Source organism: Phyllostomus discolor, chromosome 2, assembly GCF_004126475.2.
Source record: "Phyllostomus discolor isolate MPI-MPIP mPhyDis1 chromosome 2, mPhyDis1.pri.v3, whole genome shotgun sequence".
NCBI classification, from domain to species: Eukaryota; Metazoa; Chordata; class Mammalia; order Chiroptera; family Phyllostomidae; genus Phyllostomus; species Phyllostomus discolor.
The window spans coordinates 56,196,635-56,215,548 of record NC_040904.2 but is presented as its reverse complement, the minus strand read 5'-3'; the positions used below and the strand labels follow the sequence as shown (position 1 = coordinate 56,215,548).

At 37.8% G+C, this 18,914-nt stretch overlaps 1 pseudogene; it reads left to right on the top strand.

Moving 5' to 3' along the window:
- Positions 1–2,426: 2,426 nt before the first annotated feature.
- Positions 2,427–6,345, top strand: LOC114515425 (annotated as a pseudogene).
- The last annotated feature ends 12,569 nt before the right edge of the window (positions 6,346–18,914 follow it).

Genomic DNA, 18,914 nt, shown 5'->3' with positions numbered 1-18,914 from the left:
TAACTCCAAAAATACATACTATCTTTTTCTCTGTTTAATGCTAATTTTCCAGTGACTGTCTTGGTCTTATCTTCTTACACTTTCATATACCTCATTATCTAGAGCCAGCTGGTCGTTTTATACAAGGGGCACCTTAACCTTACTAACCGTAACAAGGCCCATCTCCAAGGCCTTTCCTGTCAGCAGCAGGAAGGAGGCTCCTAGCCCATAGCAAGCCATCACCTGCACCCTCAGATTCAAGTACGTGGCCTGGTGCTTTGGAAAATGTGCTGCTTTGAGGGAACCAAATAGCTGTATCTGATGAGGAAGCAGGAGAGGAGGGAGCAGGGGTAACAGCCCAAGGGGTGAGTGGGCTGTGGACGTGCTTATAGAAGTTGATGCTGATGTTTTCCTTGTTTTCACTGAAACTTTTTTCTTTTCTCTTACTGTTTCAGAAATAGTTTCTCCTGTTACCAAGATTTGGAAAGCAAGTAACACATGAAAAGTTCCAAGCTTAACTTTATAAACTATTTTTCCCAGCTCCCATGTGATATAATTGGCATACAAAGCCAGTAAAGCTGCCATCAAGGCTGGCTGGCAGGGGCTGAGGTGACCCCTCCTCTGTCCTGAGACAGAAGCCAAGACAACATGAAATTATACCCACGGGAGCACACAGGCTGCTACCATCCACCTTTCGCCAGCCAAAGGAACAAATGGAGGGTGGTCAGAAGGGCCTGCTCCTCCCACACTTGAGGTTTCCTTGGCCTGGGAGCAGCTTGGGGTGTAGACAGGGAAACCTGCTGTTTTTAAATGTTAAAAATTACGATAGCATATAGCATAGAAAAGATATTTTCCTCTTATTGTTTTTATTTATTTCTCCAAATAGAAGACAAAAACATTATGAAAGTTGTTACTATTGCAAACCATAAACTATTGACCATCTTGATGTTTTCTAAAGGCAAGATAACAGATTCAGATCTTATATTATGCTCTATCAATCAGACATGTGTTTCGTCTAGTTCTCCCTCCACAGGGTATTTCCAAATTGTATGAAGTTAGATTTATAGGAACCTGCAGAAATTGCTATTATTTTGAAGTCATAATGACTTGCTATATTAGTAGATATTAAGTACACATAGGAAGTGAACAAATCGCATAGTATAACATTTTACAATCTTTAAAAATGTTGAATTTTTCCTTCAATATACACAAGAAGGTAAATGGAGTAAGACTTCTATAACTTTTCCATATGCCACGAATTTGGTTATACTGTGAATTAATGGCAATACTGTGTCATACTGCAAATAGCAAGATCTTTCTGAGTTAAACACATTGTAATTTGAACCTCAGGTATGAATATGCAGGCTGTGTTACTCTGGAAACATTACTTGGTCTCTCTGAGTCTTCTCCCTTATCTTTCAAAAGTAAGAAACAGAATACAAACTATGGTCCAATATCAGTTATGCTAATTAAAATCACATACACAAAACAGCACTAAATATTAACAAAAGTAATGCATCTCTAAGGAGATGAATGGCATATATGAAAATAAATGTGCTGTAGAGAAGAAAGGGAGTATGAATCAGGGGTAAAAGTGGGGGCAGTAAAATAAAATTAGAGGCTTGCTCACGCCAGTCATGAGAGTGCAATCAATCTCTTTCTCCGGCCGCCCTGGTAATCACACAGTGGCTCCTGAATAAAGTGACATGGTGGCAAAGATGGAGGTTCCACATGGGCTTCCCAACTATACTTCTACTCACCAAGGCTGTCTTGGCTACATCTACCACTGAATGACCAAACTGCCAGCAACAGCAGAGACCAACGCTGAGCCCCTGATATGGCACCATTCATGGGATGATCAGCCAGCTACCTGATGGCAGGGTGATCATATTGAACAGCTTCTGTTTTGGAAGGGGCAGCATTTTGCCCTTATTGGAATAGACACTCTGGATACAGACATATCTTCCTTATATGTAGTGCTTCTTCCAAATCTCCCATGTGTAGACTTACAGAATGCTTTGTCTATCATCATGGTATTACACGCAGCATTGCTTCTGATCAAGGAACACACTTGATAGGAAAAGAAGTGTGAAATTGGGTCCATGTTCATAAAATTCTCTAGTGTTACCATGTTACCCATCACCCTGGCTGTTTGATGAAATAAAGGAATGCATTTTTAGAGACACAATGGCAATACCTTTCATGCTGGATAAGTTTCTCCCAAAAGCTACTGGATAAGCTTGAGTTAGTGTCCAATATATAGTGTCCAATATATATATAGTGTCTTAGCCTGGAAACAAGGGTGTATCAAACTGGAAATGGAAGTGACACAGCTCACTATTACCCCTAGTGACCCACTAACAAAGTTTTATGCTTCCTGTTTGAATAACTTTAGGCTCTGCTTGTCTATAGGCCTTAATTCCAGAGCAAGAAATGCTTCCACCAAGATGTACAACGACTCCACTGAACTGGGAGTTAAGACTACAACTCAGCCACTTTTGGCTCCTCATGCCTCTGAATCAGCTGGCAGAGAAGGGAATTATGGTGTTGTCTGGGGTGATTAATCCTGATTACCAAAGAAATTGAACTGCTATTCCACAATAGAGGTAAGGAAGAGTATGTCTGGAATACAGGAGATCCTGTAAAATATCCCTTGGTATTACCATGTCTTGCAATTAAGGACAATGGAAAACTCCAACAACCTAATCCAGGCAGAACTAGTGGCCCAGACCCATCAGGAAAGATGGTAAAGATCTGTGACCGGCAAAGTGCTTTATGAGGGCAAAAGTGATACACAATGGATAGTAAAAGAAGATAGTTATAAAATCCAGCTCTGACCATGTGACCAATTACAGAAATGAAAACTGTAATTGTTATGAGCATTCCTCCTTATTTTGTTATGACTCTGTGTGTGTGTGTGTGTGTGTGTATACACATTAAGCAAATTATCTATTTTTATCTCTATTCCCTTGTAATGTTACCTGAGTTGCATTAACCTTATAGTGGTATTTAAGTATTGTTAGTTTTACATCATAGTATTTATATTATGAAATATCAGAAGATGAAACACCACTCAAGGACTTTACCTCCTCTTCTGGGGAAAGGATGTTAGTGCTTTATTTGATTTTGAGTAGTTGTAATATATTAGGTGGAATTATGACCTTTATTTAGAGATTAAGTATGGTTTAAAAAGAGTTGGAGTTTTCTCTCCTAGATGGCCCCCAATTACCACTTGGGCTTCAAATTAATGGTCAAAACCTTTCCAATTGATAATCTCTAATCTCATACCTAGTGTGGAAGCTGCCTGTAAACTCTGCCAGTTCCTATTGCTGGGTATCTAGGGCCATAGACAGACATTCCTAGGTTCTTCTCCAAAACCATGGATGTTTCTGGAAACCTGGAGAAGCTTAAGATCCTTGGCCTGATGATAAGCACAGGAGCTAACTGACTCCACCCTCATCACACCCCTGCCATTTTGAAAAGGATCAAAAAGTAAATCTTTACTCTTGGGGTTGGAGTTGTATATGCCTATTGGATCAAGCTTGCTACTTGTGTATTACAACGTTCATTCTCACAATTTTTTCATTTGCTTGATCCATCTGTTACTGAGAAATTTGTTTTAATTTTCACACAATGATATTAATAGTTTTAATTTCTCCTGTAGTTCTATTAGTTTTGTTTTATAAATGGAGATAATATGATTAGATGCATACACACATATAATTAAGTTTTTGGTGAATACTTTATCTTTTCATTATATTATCTTTAATCCTAAATAATGTGTTTTGACAAAATGTCTGTTTGACCTTACTTTGATGTTTTTTGCCATTGTTATTATTGTTAGTGTTTGGTATGCAATTTCTATCATTTAATTTCAAAATTCCCCTGTCTCATTTTTTATTTGAGCATGTTATAAAAGGCAAATGTCCTGATTTTGCCTTATAGCCAACTTTTTAGTTTAAGTGGAAAAGTCAACCTGGTCTGTTTTCACTTATTTCTTCACTAATATATTCAAATTCACATCTAATATCAATTTGTTTTCTTTGCTTTATTGCTAGATGATAGATATAGTTAGATATAGATATAGAGATAGAGATATAGATACAATTTCTGACTTTCCTTACCTCATCTGATATAGCTAAGCTTTGTTATTTATTTCTTTGTGCTGGTAAACAGATTTTATTTTACTTTTTTCCTTCTTCAAGGTTGGAGCCCTTTCTGAGTCTCAGAGGAAAAGCAGGGCATTTTCTCCTGTCCTTACAGCCAAAGTCTCTGTGTCAGTGATTTCCAAACTGAACCCTTCTCTGTGAAAGAAAGCCTGACATCCATTCCCAAACTATGCAATACTCACTTCTAATCATAATTATGTACTACTAATGTACTGAATGTACCAAAATTTAAAAAAATAAAAATGATATTTAAAATGAATGTAAATATATTGTTAAATACTTTTTTGCAGCTCCCAGTGGAATGCTTACGCACCAGTTTCTCAGGATGCACATACACATAACTTACCTTAGAAATACAACTTTTTGCCAGAGAAGCTGTACTATATTATTAGATATTGTTGTTTTCCTGTTTTCAGTCCCTTCATCTTTGACCCAGGGGATTTCCTTTCATTTTCAAAAACTCAATAATGAATTTACATAAATAAATAAATAATAAAATCCCAGCATATATATTTATTTAGCAAATCTAGCTCTTTTTATTTTTCCCTAAAATTTAAATATCATTTTACCTTTAATATTTCTGAATATTACTGGTACTCCAGTAGGTACTGGTGTACCTACAAAACTTCCTATGTTATTTCTTCCCTAAATTCTACTATTTAGAAAACTGAAGCTATTAAATAGATAGTGAACACAATGCCCTAAAATTACAAAATAATAATAATAGCAAAAAAAATTAAGACAACCAAAAGCAGCTTTCCTACTTTGCCACTGATCCTCTTATTTTAATAATTCACATTTAATTGACTATATATCATTGGTTTAATTGGAAACTTTCTGGCAAGGAATAGAAACATCAACACAATATGCGGATAGCAATTATTTTAATCATCATTATGACTATTGAACATATGGTATTTTAATATAATTGAGACATAATTGAATAGTTCTTGAGGCAAATACCGAACATACAAATTTTTCCACAACAGATTTTAAAAGAACAGTGGGTTCTGTTAATCTAACGATAGCTCTTTTCCCTTCCACGGCCTCTCTGTCTCCCTCCCTCTCTCCCTCCTCTTTTGTTTCACCATGCCTAGGCTAGTGGTATTTGGAATAATGGAAAAAATGGGGGTTTTGGAAAACTAGGATGTTTCAGGGGGAGAGCAATGGACTGAGGGCTGGTGGAAAACTGGTGTCCTTCAGCTGGCTTTTTTCCTTTTTTTTTTTTTTTTTTTTTTTTAAGGGAAATCATCTCAGCAGCCAAGCACTTCTCTGTAATGCGAGGCCGCCTTTGGTGTGGCGCCTGCCCTTTCTGAGTGCGGAGGCCCTTCCTTGTAATGGGGCTGGTGGTGGGCCCCAAGGGGGCAACTATTAAGTGCTTTCAGCAGCACACCAAGACATACACCATCACGCAGGGCTGCGATCACGACCGGTTGTTCGAAATTACCGGTGACCCGGGCGACGTGGAACATGTAGGTGAGGAGATCGAGACACTCTTGGCAGTGTGCACTGGCAAGACTTTTGGATACGACAGCGAAAATAACTTCCTGGCAGGGAGTTCTGACTCCGCACTGGACAGCCGCTGCTCAAGAGTCTGGGTGGGTGCACCCGCTCGCCTCCAAGTCCCTCTCCACCTTCCAGCAGAATAGCCTGGGCTGCATCCAAGAGGATGTCTTGGCTCAGCAGTCTTGGCTTTGAGCCCAGTCCTAGGTGGGCAGGGTACTTTGGCTACAGCAGGTACCCGTTTCTGGCTACAGCATGGACAAGTAAGATGTGTGCTATGGAGTGGGAAAGACCAGCTCCCCTACCCCTCGCCCCGCTACTTCCGCTGTGGGTGGGCCAGGGAAATGCAGCGCCCATCTCACTGCTCTTCTTTTCTGCCACCGAGACACCTGCTGACTCTCCAGGCAGTGTACAGCTCTCCTGCCATCTCCTCTGAGCTGGCAAGACTCCCAAGACACCCGCCTGGAAAGCCACTTCAGGGCTTTTCCAAACTTGGGGCTGGAGGTGTGAGGAGCCTCAGTGTGGGTGGGATTTTATGGTGTGCTTCTATAGTGAAGTGACTGCTGTCCTAGTGCCCTGTGGCCACAACCTATTTTGCATGGAGTGTGCAGTATGCATCTGTGAGAACGGCCCCGAGTGCCTGTTTGTCACATCACAGCCACTTCAAGCCATCAGAATATTCTTCAGTTTGTGACCTGTTTCCCCCTCCCTCTTACCCCCCACTACCTTAAATGTTTGTAAGATCTTCTTTATATCCCAGGAATTCTAAAATTTCAGGTTTGTAACTTGGTATGGGTTTTATTTCTCTCCCTGTTAGACACTAGTCTGTCCTTCCAATCTAGAAATCAAGTTCTTCAGTTCTGAGAAAAATCTTTGCGTTATTTCATAGGTAGCTTCCTTCTCTCCTCTCTTTTCTCTTTCTGGAATTCCTTTTTGTCAGATGTTGGATCTCCTGAATTAATCCTGTAATTTTCTTATATTTTTCGTCTTTTATTATTATTGTTTATTTGTTATATTTTTGGAACATTTCCTGAAGCTTCTTTTCTTTTTTATTTTTACTTATTACATTGCAGTTGTCCCAATTTTTCCCCCTTTGTCCCCTCCACCCAGCCCACCACCGGACTCCCACAGTCAATTCCCATAATGATTTCCATCTCCATGGGTCTTTCATACAAATTCTTTGACTAACCCCTTCCCTTTCTTTCCACCCTTCTCTGCTTCCCCTTCCCTCTGGCAGCTGTTAGTCTGTTCCATGTTTCCATGTCTCTGGTTCTGTTTTCCTCCTTAGTTTATTTTATTCACTAAATACCTATTGTATGTGAGATCACATGGCATTTGTCTTTCACCGACTGGTTTATTTAACTTAGCATAATGGTCTCCAGTTCCATCCATGCTGTTGCAAAAGTTCTTGCCCCTAGGCTTCCTTCTTTCTTACTGTTGCATAGAATTCCATTGTATAAATGCACCACAGTTTTTAATCCAAGCATCTACTGATGGGCACTTAGGTCACAACAGATAAAGACTTTGAATGGAATTTGAAGGAAAATGATCTCTATTCTATCTATCGAATCTATCCATCCTTGGATTGTTAACTTGCAGGACAAATTGGGGAGCTCAGTGTCATTGGAAGGATGGACATTGATCATTTCAACCAGGTGGGGGCAGCAGAGGAGGGTGAGCAACCTTCCTCTGCCCTCCTCTCCATCTCAGGGCCCAAGATTCTCCCATCTTGACCACTCTTGTCTCTTTATAGAGACAAGAGTATGGGCAGCCCTTACTCTAAAATAATTACATCTATTGTTGGGGCTCTTAGTTAGGCTCCCAGGCCTAACTACGAAAGATCAGGAAGTGTATCCTCAAGTGGTAGAGATTGATTCAAAAGCCAGGTATGTCATTCCACAATGAGATGCACACACACACACTTCTTACCTCAACTTCAAGTGACTGAGGGGTCCGTACCCCACCCCTGTTCCCACCCAGTTTTCCATTTAGCTTGTGGCCGCAGTGGGTGTAACAGTATTACTTGTTCTGCTTTAAGCTGAACTCTGCTTTATAGGTTGGCAAAGTGCTTTATTGTCTCATAGAACTTAGACTCCAAGAAGGACTTCCAACCCACTGGAGTAGAGTGGAGACACTATCCTTGAAGGCCCGAGAAAAGGGGTTCCCAATGGTGAGGAGGCAGGAGGAGGGCAGCAGAGACTTTGAGTGACCTTGACCCTAACTCTCTGCACCAGTCCACCTCCATTTGTAGGTGTTTAGGTAGGGGTCATTCACTGTGCTCTGGCCTGGGGGCATATTGCCTGCCCCACTGAAAATTGGGGAGCTTGGCTTTTGCATGTGAGAAAGCAATTTTTAAAGCACTTCCTTTCTACCAGCCTCATCTGGCACTCAGGTCAGTCTGCCACCCTTCCTCCAGGCTAGGGATCTGTCAAAACAGCTAATAGCTGTGATACCAGTGGAGGAAAACCAGTTAGCAGTCTAAAGAGGAGACCAGGAAAAAGTTCAAGAGTGCCCAGCTCAGATCACAATCATTCCTAAGGGTCAGAAAGAATGCATGCATGCCCAGAGCTGTGTCCTTCTATGACTGCTATCAGAACTGCACACTGTGGGGAACCCAGATTCACCAACTACACCAGTTGGGTCACTAAACAAATGAATAAGCAGACAAAAATGTCAAAAAGCTTTAAGTCTAGATATATCACTATCACAAACCTAATATGTCACTATCACAAATTCTTATATTAATTAAAATATCTCTCTTCCACAAAATTATTGTGAGATATTGAAAGACACAAGAAAGTGTAACCCGTGAAATAGGTCACTGCCATTGTGGGTCCAAATGTTGGTCTTAGAAGACAAAGACTTCAAATCAGCTGTTAGAATTATGTTCAAAGATCTAAAAGAGACACAGTTAAGGAATTAAAGAAAGATTTTATGATAATAGCTCATTAACATAAGATATCAATAAAGAGAGATGATAGAAGAACCAAATAGAAATTCTGGAGTGGAAAGATGCAAAAACTGAAATAAAAATTTTACTGAAGCGTTTATAGTACAGTTGAGCTGGGAGAAGAATAATCAGTTAATTTGAAGACAGACTGATAGCATATAATCTAAAGAACAGAGAAAAAAGATCGAAAAATAAATGGAGTTTCAGACATGCGGGGCATGTTAAGTACACCAACATGTACTTAATGGGAGTACTAGAGGAAGAGGAGAGAGAAAGAAGAAGAAAAAAATTCCAAGAGAGAAGGGTAAAAATTTGCAAATATGAATATAAGCATTAATTTACATATCCAAGAAGCTCAATAAACTCAAAGTGGGGTAAATGTAAGGAGAGGGACAATCACCTACATCTTAGTCAAAATATTGAAAGACAAAGACAATATCTTCAAAGCACTGTTGTTGGAAAAAAAGTGTAAATTTGAGGACCTGTTTTTGTGCTCTCAAGTTTATTCCGTTGACCTAAATGTCTATCCTTATGCCAGGATCACACCAACTTAACAACTGTGACTATGTAGTAAGTAAACAGGGAAATAAAGAGATTAGGGGAATTGCTTGAGCAATTTAGGGACTATAGTCATTTTATAATTTTTAGACTTTGTGGCCTATGAACACCATATATGTTTCTACTTATTTAGGTCTTGTTTAATTTATTTCAACAATGTTTTGTAGTTTTCAGTGTACAAGAGGTGTTACTGAACATGAAATAGAGGATAGAAAATGTGCCTCACCTTAATCACAGGAGTATTGCCTTGCCCAAATTCCCCATGGTCAGAGCAGCCATTGCCTTAAAACATCCTGCTCCGACCCAATGAATGATAGATTGGTGGTAAGTTAAACTCACCATTACTGTGGCCACACCCAATGGGACCCTATGGATGTGCCTCCACCCATTAAAATATTTAATACAGCTCAATATACATTAAAGCCCATTATACAAGAGTGATTTAATGAAGGGCCGATTAGCCTCATTTCTTCTCCATTGAACAGCAACTGCTGTCCACATATGGGGATCTCCCAGAATCAGGCTTATGCAGGCCACTGGGTCCATCACTTCTATGTTCAGCTCTCCATTTTGTTTGTGACAAGAGATGGGAAAAATCATCTGACAGTGACATACTATAAGGAAATTAAATTTTTCTTTTTTATACAAACGAAGACTTACAACATTTTAAAAAGATTTTAATTTATTTTGAGAAAAGGGAAGGGAGGGAGAAAGAGAGGGAGATAAACATCAATGTGTGGTTGCCTCTTATATGCCCCCTACTGGGGACCTGGCCCACAACCCAGGCATGTGCCCTGACTGGGAATCAGACCAGAGGCCCTTTGGTTCACAGGCCAGCACTCAACCCACTGAGCCACACCAGCCAGGGCTTTAAGGAGAATTTACCCAAATTATACATCACTACACGTTAAATGAGACAAATTGAATAAATAGCTATGGAGTAAAAACAAAGACTCTTAATAAGAACATTGCTCCAAAGACTGTTGCCTGAAGCAGTTTGTAGATATTATTGCATCATCTCAATTATTTACAATTGGCTTAATCAGATTTCATAAATCGGAAACATGAAAACAAATTAAAAATTTTCACTTGATACTTTTATGATTTTGCAGTGCTAATGGTAATCATTTTTAGTTTTATTTTAGAATTTGAAAGGATATTTCACTTCAAGAAATAAAAATATTGTAAAAAAAAATCCTCCAAAACAGCTTAAGAATGTAGTGTGCAGATTATTATTACAATGCCTAATATAATGTGAGTATTCCACTAATGGTAAATATTGTTACTCTTCTTATGATCACTATTTTTTATACTACACATACATTTGTGTGTGTGTGTGTGTCTGGTGAAACAGCATTAAAAAAGCAAAGGGTCAGAAATAGAAGAATAACACATCTCATTCTCCAGCGTATCTTATAGGATAGGTACAATTTTTTTGAGAGTCCATGGTACACCAGAGAATGTGTTTTAAATACCTCACTCTAATCTTCACAATTACAGTGAAGGAAATATTATTAGTCTCATTTACCATAAAAGGAAAAAAATTCATATGTCTTAAGAAATTTAAGGCGTCACTTGACAAAATGCCCCACAGAAAGTAAGAAATGAATCTAAACAAGTCAGGTTTATCTGATTCCAACACTCACGTGATTTTCACAAAGTTTATTTTCCCTAATCAAATGAAGAGAGAAGAATGCCTTTAGAAATTTCTTTGATGGTCAATCAATTCACAATGCTTAGTTCTTTTCTGATAATTATGAATTAATGTGTGTGTGTATTCACAAAGGTAACATTATTAATGACATTCTTCCCACTCACAAAAAGCAAATTTTCCCAACAGCTGCCTAAATTGGCAAATTTTCATCCCAATCCATTTTTGCAATATATACAAGGTAGGGGGTAAAAATAAGTACATTTGTGAAGTATTGGTTTACGTACTGCAGAAAGATTCAACATATTAAATCTAAAGATACATTATCTTTCCTGAAAACTTTTGGAAATTTTTTCCAGGAAAAAGTTTGAAACCAATTTAAGCATCAAGTAAATATCACACTACACTAGAAATGAACTTAAGAAATAGATTTATAAAATGATTTTAGGTAAATGTCTCTCCACGTCTTTCCATTTATGGTTGTCCTTCTCTCTAAGCACCTGAGATAAACTTGGTACAAATGTTCACACTTAGTTCCATTCAACTCACCATGAACCTGTTAATAGTTTAAAAGTGCTATTAAGTGTTTTATGAAGCTATAGAAATATTTTATGAAGTAAACTTAATACCTAGACAATTGATATATGTTTTATTATAATTTTCTTTTAAAAGTTGGAATTTATTCTTTCTGAAACTGGAATGAGTGAAACAAAATCAGTATTTAGAATTGTTATAATATTAATAACCCATCATGTACCATTAAATTAATATTTGTGCTGTCTTACAAATGTATCAATATATTCTATTTTGTGGGTCAGTGATAATCCTAAATATTCAGTCCACTCATTCTAAAAACATTGGCCTTACAGGGTAATAGTTATACCTCATTTTTTTAAAACTCTAACTGATTTGTGTTCTAATAATGGCTATGCCATTAACTATGTGAGCTTGGGAAATGTATTTAATTTCTCTAAATTTCAAATTTCCCATCTATGATATAAGGATATTAATAATGGCTACATTAGAGTGATCTAATACTAATTAAATGGGATAATACATGTTAAGCAACATGCTTAATAGAGAATAGTAAAATCTCAAGAAATGTTAGTCATCAATATATTTAATATTATTATAAAAAGAATAGTACAAACAAGACTGATACACAGAGGATTTGACTGTATGTTGGGGTCAAAATCCTGAAAATTTTCCATTTCTCTACACTCTTCTAACCACCATTCCCTCAAAACTACTATCTTGTTTTGGGAAAAATTAATTATGTCTTGTCTATTTTTATCTTGAGATTCGCCTCCCCCATTCAGAACCTCAGTCATCTATTACTTATAAAAATGGGCCTCTCTCTCTCTGTCTCTTTCGCTCTGTCTCTGTCTCTCTCTTGCATGGTGTGATGATCAGGCTGGATTTCAAACCCGATGCTATCTCCCACCCTTCAAGTCCCCATGCTGGGTGTTTGTGTGCAGCATGTTATTTTCATACAGCTTTGATTGGGCCCTGGGATCAACATCTACAAATATGCCCTTGTTGTTACTTTTTATATCCCTTTACTCAATAAAGATGAAAGAAATACCTTCTAAGTGAAAGGAGCTAGGCCAGTTCCTCTGGAGGCAGGCATTCTCTTGATGGCAAGTTGATAACAAAGACCAAGAACTGAAGACAGTGCATGTGCAATTTGCATTGCAGGTAGCATTACAGGAACTAAGAGGAGACTGAAACTGCTTCTAAGCAGAGAAATCTTTGGAAGAAGCTATATTTAAGATGCAATGCAATTTTGTGGTTGCTGTTCAATAAATCACTCTCATATTTCATGTATTCCACATCTTGTCTTAGCTGTGAAGTTGGCCTGCTAATTAACCTTACTATCTACAGTTTCTTCAAGATCCAAACCATCCTCTACCTTCCTGCTAGGTTGACTTTCCAAAATATAAACCAAACTGTATTAATTTTTATCTCAAATTAATTGATTTAACTAATTTAATTGTATTGAATTGTATTACTCACCTGCTTAAAATCCTTTATTGATTCTTCATTTCTTTCAAGAAATTGAAGGATCAATTTGGAATTACTTTTTTTAGAATTTGTTAGAATCTACTTATTTTTCTGACCTCCTCTGGAGCAGTGTGCAGAGTTGTCTTGCAATGACCTTGAGATCTAATTCTAAGCTGACTGGACAATGTGCCAGGTGGAATCCATGGCCCCTTCTTCTAGCAAGAGGGGCTATACCCACTTTCTGCAATTTCTGGGCTCCCAGATCCTCAGGATGTATCTAGATTTCCCATGCAGCTTCTACAAAAAAAGAGCTGGAACCTAAAATCAGACCACCTTGCTATTTTTCTCATGCTTGTATTACTACTACTCTAAATGTCTATAGGAGAGTATCTCACATGAGGCCTCAAATATTCCTGTTCCTAAACCCATACTGGGTGGTGAGACCTGGGTGCCAAGCCTTGTTGGAGACCACGGAGGAGCCCACTTTTAGTGACTCTTCTTTTCCTAACATTTCCTTTTGAGTCTGTTCATGTTTTATTTTTAGCATCTGAATTATTTTGAAAATAATGTTTATATCAAACTTATGTTATCATTTTGTAATTATAGTAATTATTTTAACAATCATAAGATATTAAAGTTCCTTTGCAATGTATAACTTAGAATTTTCTAGCTTCTTGCACATTCCTATTAATCACTAACCAAATTGTTCTTTTGGATTCTAGATATGCACACATTCAAGATTGCACATAGGTTTTGTGTATGCATATGTGTGTGTATATACACCAAATACATTATAAGAAAAAACTCAGTGTTAGCTCTAATTGTCAGTTTTGCTGGAGAAGCTAAACTGACACAAGTGCTCCAAACCTCAGCAACCTGTAAACAGTGGAACATTGCTATGAGTAGGGTGCATGAAGAGCCTCTATTCTTCACATCTTCTACTATAGAATCCAGGCTGAGGAAGCTGTCATTTTCTGGGAAATGCAGGTGTTTTTAGCAAGGAAAAGAGCAAGGTAACAGGCAGAAACACATAATGGTTCTTGAGAATTCTGTTCAGATGTGGTGTGTGTCACAGTTGCTCTGATGCTGTTGACCAAAACGATGGGGTGGGGACTTGCAATTCCCTAGGAGGTCCAAGATGTCATGTAGCAATGGTAAGGTTACATAAACTCTTACTTGAAGGGACAGTAAATACTATGAAACAATAATAAAATTAACTACAGTTGCTCTCTGTACTATTTTCATATTTGCAATACTTAAAAAGTAGCATGCCACAGCACCCATTTATGATAAAAACACTCAGCAAAGTGGGAATAGAGGGAGCATTCCTCAACATAATAAAGCCCATATATAAGAGACCTACTGCCAACATCATAATCAATGAACAAAAACTAAAAACTTTCTCACTAAGATCAGGAACAAGGCAAGGTTGTCCACTTTCACCACCATTATTCCACATAGTATTGGAAGTCCTAGCCACAAAAATCAGACAAGAAAAAGAAAGAAAATTCCATTTGATATAACAACAAGAAAAATAAAATACCTAGGAATAAACCTAACCAAGGGGGTAAAAGACCTGTACTCAGAAATCTACACAACACTAAAGAAAGAAATCAAGGAAGACCCAAACAAATGGAAATATATACTGTGCTCATGGACTGGAAGAATTAACATCATCAAAACGTCCATACTACCCAGAGTAATTTATAGATTCAATACAATACCTATTAAAGTACCAATGGCATATTTCACAGATATAAAACACACACTTCAAAAATTTATATGGAACCATAAACAATCCTGAACAGCTGCAGCAATTTTGAGAAAGAAGAGCAAAGTAGGAGGAATCACAGTACCGGATTGCTGGGAACTGCCCTACTTGGTTTCAGAAGATATAACCCCTCTATGGCTAAGGCTGAGTGGGCAACCTTTGGACCAGAAGCCACTAAGGAAACAAAGCTTACCTTCCTGGCAGAAGCGCTGCTTCTGCTCCTTTTACTTCATCCATAACTGGCCCCCAATGTTTGGTCGGTTAGCCAATGACTGGTAAGATGTCTCAAGGGAGGGATGACCTAAGACAGGCACAATTATGTGGGAGGCCCCCAAGGAAGGACTTGGGGGGCTACAACAAAAGAGGGTGATGGACCCTCGCCCCTTGGCTTTGACAAAGCCTGAGTCCTCATTCTGTCTGCAAGAAGTCTCCTAATCTCTTGGCTGCCTTGCTTCCCCTGACTGACTTAAGCCTGAAACAATGACAGAGGGTGGTACAGCCCTGTGCTGGAAAGGGTGGGTTCCCCGTGAGATCAGGACTAAGATAGAATATGTAAAATCCTGTGAAACCTACTTTGTTTAGAATGTTCTCAATTAAATGATAAGGGTCCAAGCAAGAAGTGAGTTTGTTCCTCAAAGTTTTATAGCTTTTTAGCTATCTGACCCTGACTCAGAATAGGCCCTCAGAGTTCTTTGTTACCTATTGTTTGATCCTTACTGCCTAACAATGATTAATGAGCTTTATCTGCATTCCTGTGCAAATGAACCTAATAAAAGCCCATTGAGGAAAAGGCTCTTGGCCCTTCTCCTTTGAGAGATCAGCCACCTTTCCTCCCCAAGCAGATCATGTCTTGGTAGACTTATTCTCATCCATGGCAGATGGGATTCCCTGGAGGTGGAACCCTCCCACACCTGATATCAAAATGTATTACAAGGCCACTGTAATCAAAACAGCCTGGTACTGGCATAAGAACAGACACATAAGCCAATGGAACAGAATAGAGAGCCCAGAAATAAACCCAAGTCTCTATGGCCAATTTGACAAAGGGGGCAGCAGCATAAAATGGAGCAAAGATAGCCTCTTCAACAAATGGTGTTGGGAGATCTGGACAGCTACATGCAAAAAAATGAGACTCAGTCACCAACTTATACCATACACAAAAATAAATTCAAGGTGGATAAAATATTTAAATATAAGCCTTGACACCATTAAAGCCCTGGAGGAGATCATAGGCAGGAAAATCTCAGATATTCCATGCAGCAATATTTTCATTGATATGTCCCCTATAGCAAGGGATATAAAGAAAAGAATAAACAAATGGGATCTCATAAAAATAAAAAGCTTCTGCACAGCTAAAGAAAACAGCATTAAAATGAAAAGAGAACCAACTGTACGGGAAAATATTTGCCAATGATACCTCAGACAAGGGTTTGACCTCCAAAATATATAAAGGACTGACATGACTCCACTCTAAGAAGATGAGCAACCCAATTAAAAAATGAGGCAAAGGACTTGAACATATACTTCTCCAAGGAGGACACATGAGGGTCCAGAGACACATGGAAAGATGCTCAGTATTGCTAGCCATCAGGGAGTTGTAAATTAAAACCACAATGACACACCACTTCATACTGGTCAGAACAGTTATCAAAAACAAAGCAACAAACAACAAATGTTGGAGAGGCTGTGGAGAAAAAGGAATTCTAGTGCACTGTTGGTGGGATTGCAGACTGGTACAACCACTATGGAAAATAGTATGGAATTTCCTCAGAAAACTAAAAATGGAAATGCCTTTTGACCTGGCAATTCCACTGCTGGGATTATACCCTAAGAACCCTGAAACTCCAGTCCAAAAGAACTTATGCACCCCAATGTTCATAGCAGCAAAATTTACAATAGCTTAGTGCTGGAAGCAACCCAATTGCCCATCAGTAAATCAATGGATCAAAAAACTATGATACATTTACACAATGGAATTCTACACAGCAGAAAGAAAGAAGAAGCTCCTATCCTTTGCAACAGAATGGATGGCACTGGAGAGCATTATGCTAAGCAAAATAAGCCAGGCAGTGAAAGACAAATACCACATGATCTCACCATTAACAGGAACCTAATCAACAAAACAAGCAAGCAAAGTATAGCCAAAGACATTGAAATTGAGAACAGTCTGTCAGTGATCAGAAGGGAGAGGGGAGGGGATAAAGGGGGAAAAGGGTGAAGGGTTTACAGGAACAAATTATAAAGGACATATGGACCACAACAAGGGGGGTTGGAAATGGGGGAGGGAGGCAATGAGGGCTGGGGTGGTGAGGAGGGGTAGGCTAAAAAGGCAGAAAACTGTACTTGAAAAACAATAAAAAAAACTTTAAGAAAGTAGCATGCCTTTTATTTTTTAAAAGTGTTCACATGTACAGATACAAGAATGAAAAGATATTTTTAAAATTAGGAATTGTGGTGACATATTTATTAAAGATTAACTTTGGAGGAGGAAAGGAGAAGTTTATTCACCCCTTTTAAAAACTCTAAATCACTATAATCACATTGTAAATTGACAAACAGCAAAATTAGTATTATTTATGAGTTTCCAATGAATTTCCAGTACTTGAATCTCATTAAAGAGATTTGAAGCTGAATGACAAAGTTGAGAAATCCAAATACCTAAAAAAAGCCCCAAAACCAAATTAACCCCAAATAGTTTTACTTGGGAGTTTCCAAGTACATGAAAGATTAACTAAATGATCTGTTTCCTAGATAACTTTGTACTTGTTTCAACATAGTTTCTGTATGTAAACACATAGATCAGTACTGGAGAGACTATCTTGACATGTTGTGTAATAATCTTAATTTGTAAGCTTCTATTGAATGGTGTTATTTTACAGTAGTAGAGAACTAAGTAGTTTGTAATGTGCTTTAGCATATGGTTCAGTTATATGATCACCTTTAAAATTGAACACATTATGCTATTCAATAGTTTTCATATATCTCAGTGAAAACAACTATTAGATGCAGTTCAAATTAAGAGTTTCTTATTTTATTTCAGTGGTGTAGGTATTTTGGTATTGGCATAGAAATGTTTGAGATTTAACATAGATATTTTCCTCTAGATCATGTCTGTGGTATAAAGGAGGATGGAAAACATCACACAGGCCCCACCATATGTTCTGCATTTTGCCCTATTCTCCTATAAATATAACACCCAAGTTGCAAAATTACTGTAGAATAGGAACGTTAATATAACTTTCAATGACATTTGCTAAACAATTAATAAAAATAAATTCACCAAAAATGTATTGCTTTGTTATTGACCATTGTAAATGGTATATTTTTTTACCATTTAACAACCAAACAATGTATAATCTTTCAGTGAGTAGAAAAATATAGAAAACTCTGAGACTATTACTTTTAGACCCTTTATATCAAGATCATTTGATATTCTTCTCATTAAAGTCATACAACTGAAAAACCATATACATGTAGGATGGGTCATATTATCAATATTAAATGATATTAAGCAGCCATAGCAAGTACAGAAAAATAACTGAAATTTGAATATATTCTGATCAAGGTTAAGGGCTATTGTGCACAGGTGGACCACTCTTAGCTCAGAGAATAGCATGCAATTAGCCATTTCATGTGTAACCTTCAGTAAATATAATACTATTTATTGCCTTTTACTTTCAAAGATGCTGTTTCAGAACTATGACTAGAATCTCTGTGTTTGGCTGAAGAGCTAAAGTACTTGTCGTATTTTCCACATTAAACTGTGGCCAAAATCCAGCCATTGTCATCATGACATAGTTTTTATTTTGAAATGTCAATCCCATAGCTTTCAGCTATAGAATTCTTCATCCATTACAACAATTTAGTTATTTAAAAAGAGAAATAAGTCATAATGACAGAATATTTATTCTGTGTGAAGAGTGTATTCTTCCTCTATGGGCAAACAAAAGTGAACCATACCGGAAGGTCATTTTGCAATCATGGAATCAAAATAAGAGCTTAATAAATAAAATATATAATGATTTCAATTTAAAATTAAGGGGAACCTAATCAACAAATAAACAAACAAGCAAAATATAACCATAGACATTGAAATTAAGAACAAACTGATGGTAACCAGAGGGGAGGTGGGAGGGCATAAAGGGGGGAAAAGGGAAGGGTCATCAAGGAACATGTAAAAAGGACACATGGACAAAACCATATGGTGTTAGGATCAAGAGTGGGAGGTGGGGATGGTTGGGGTAGGTGGGAGTGGTGTGGGGGACAATGGAGGCAACTGTACTTGAACAACAATAAAAAATGTGGGAAAAATAATTTAATACTTCAGAG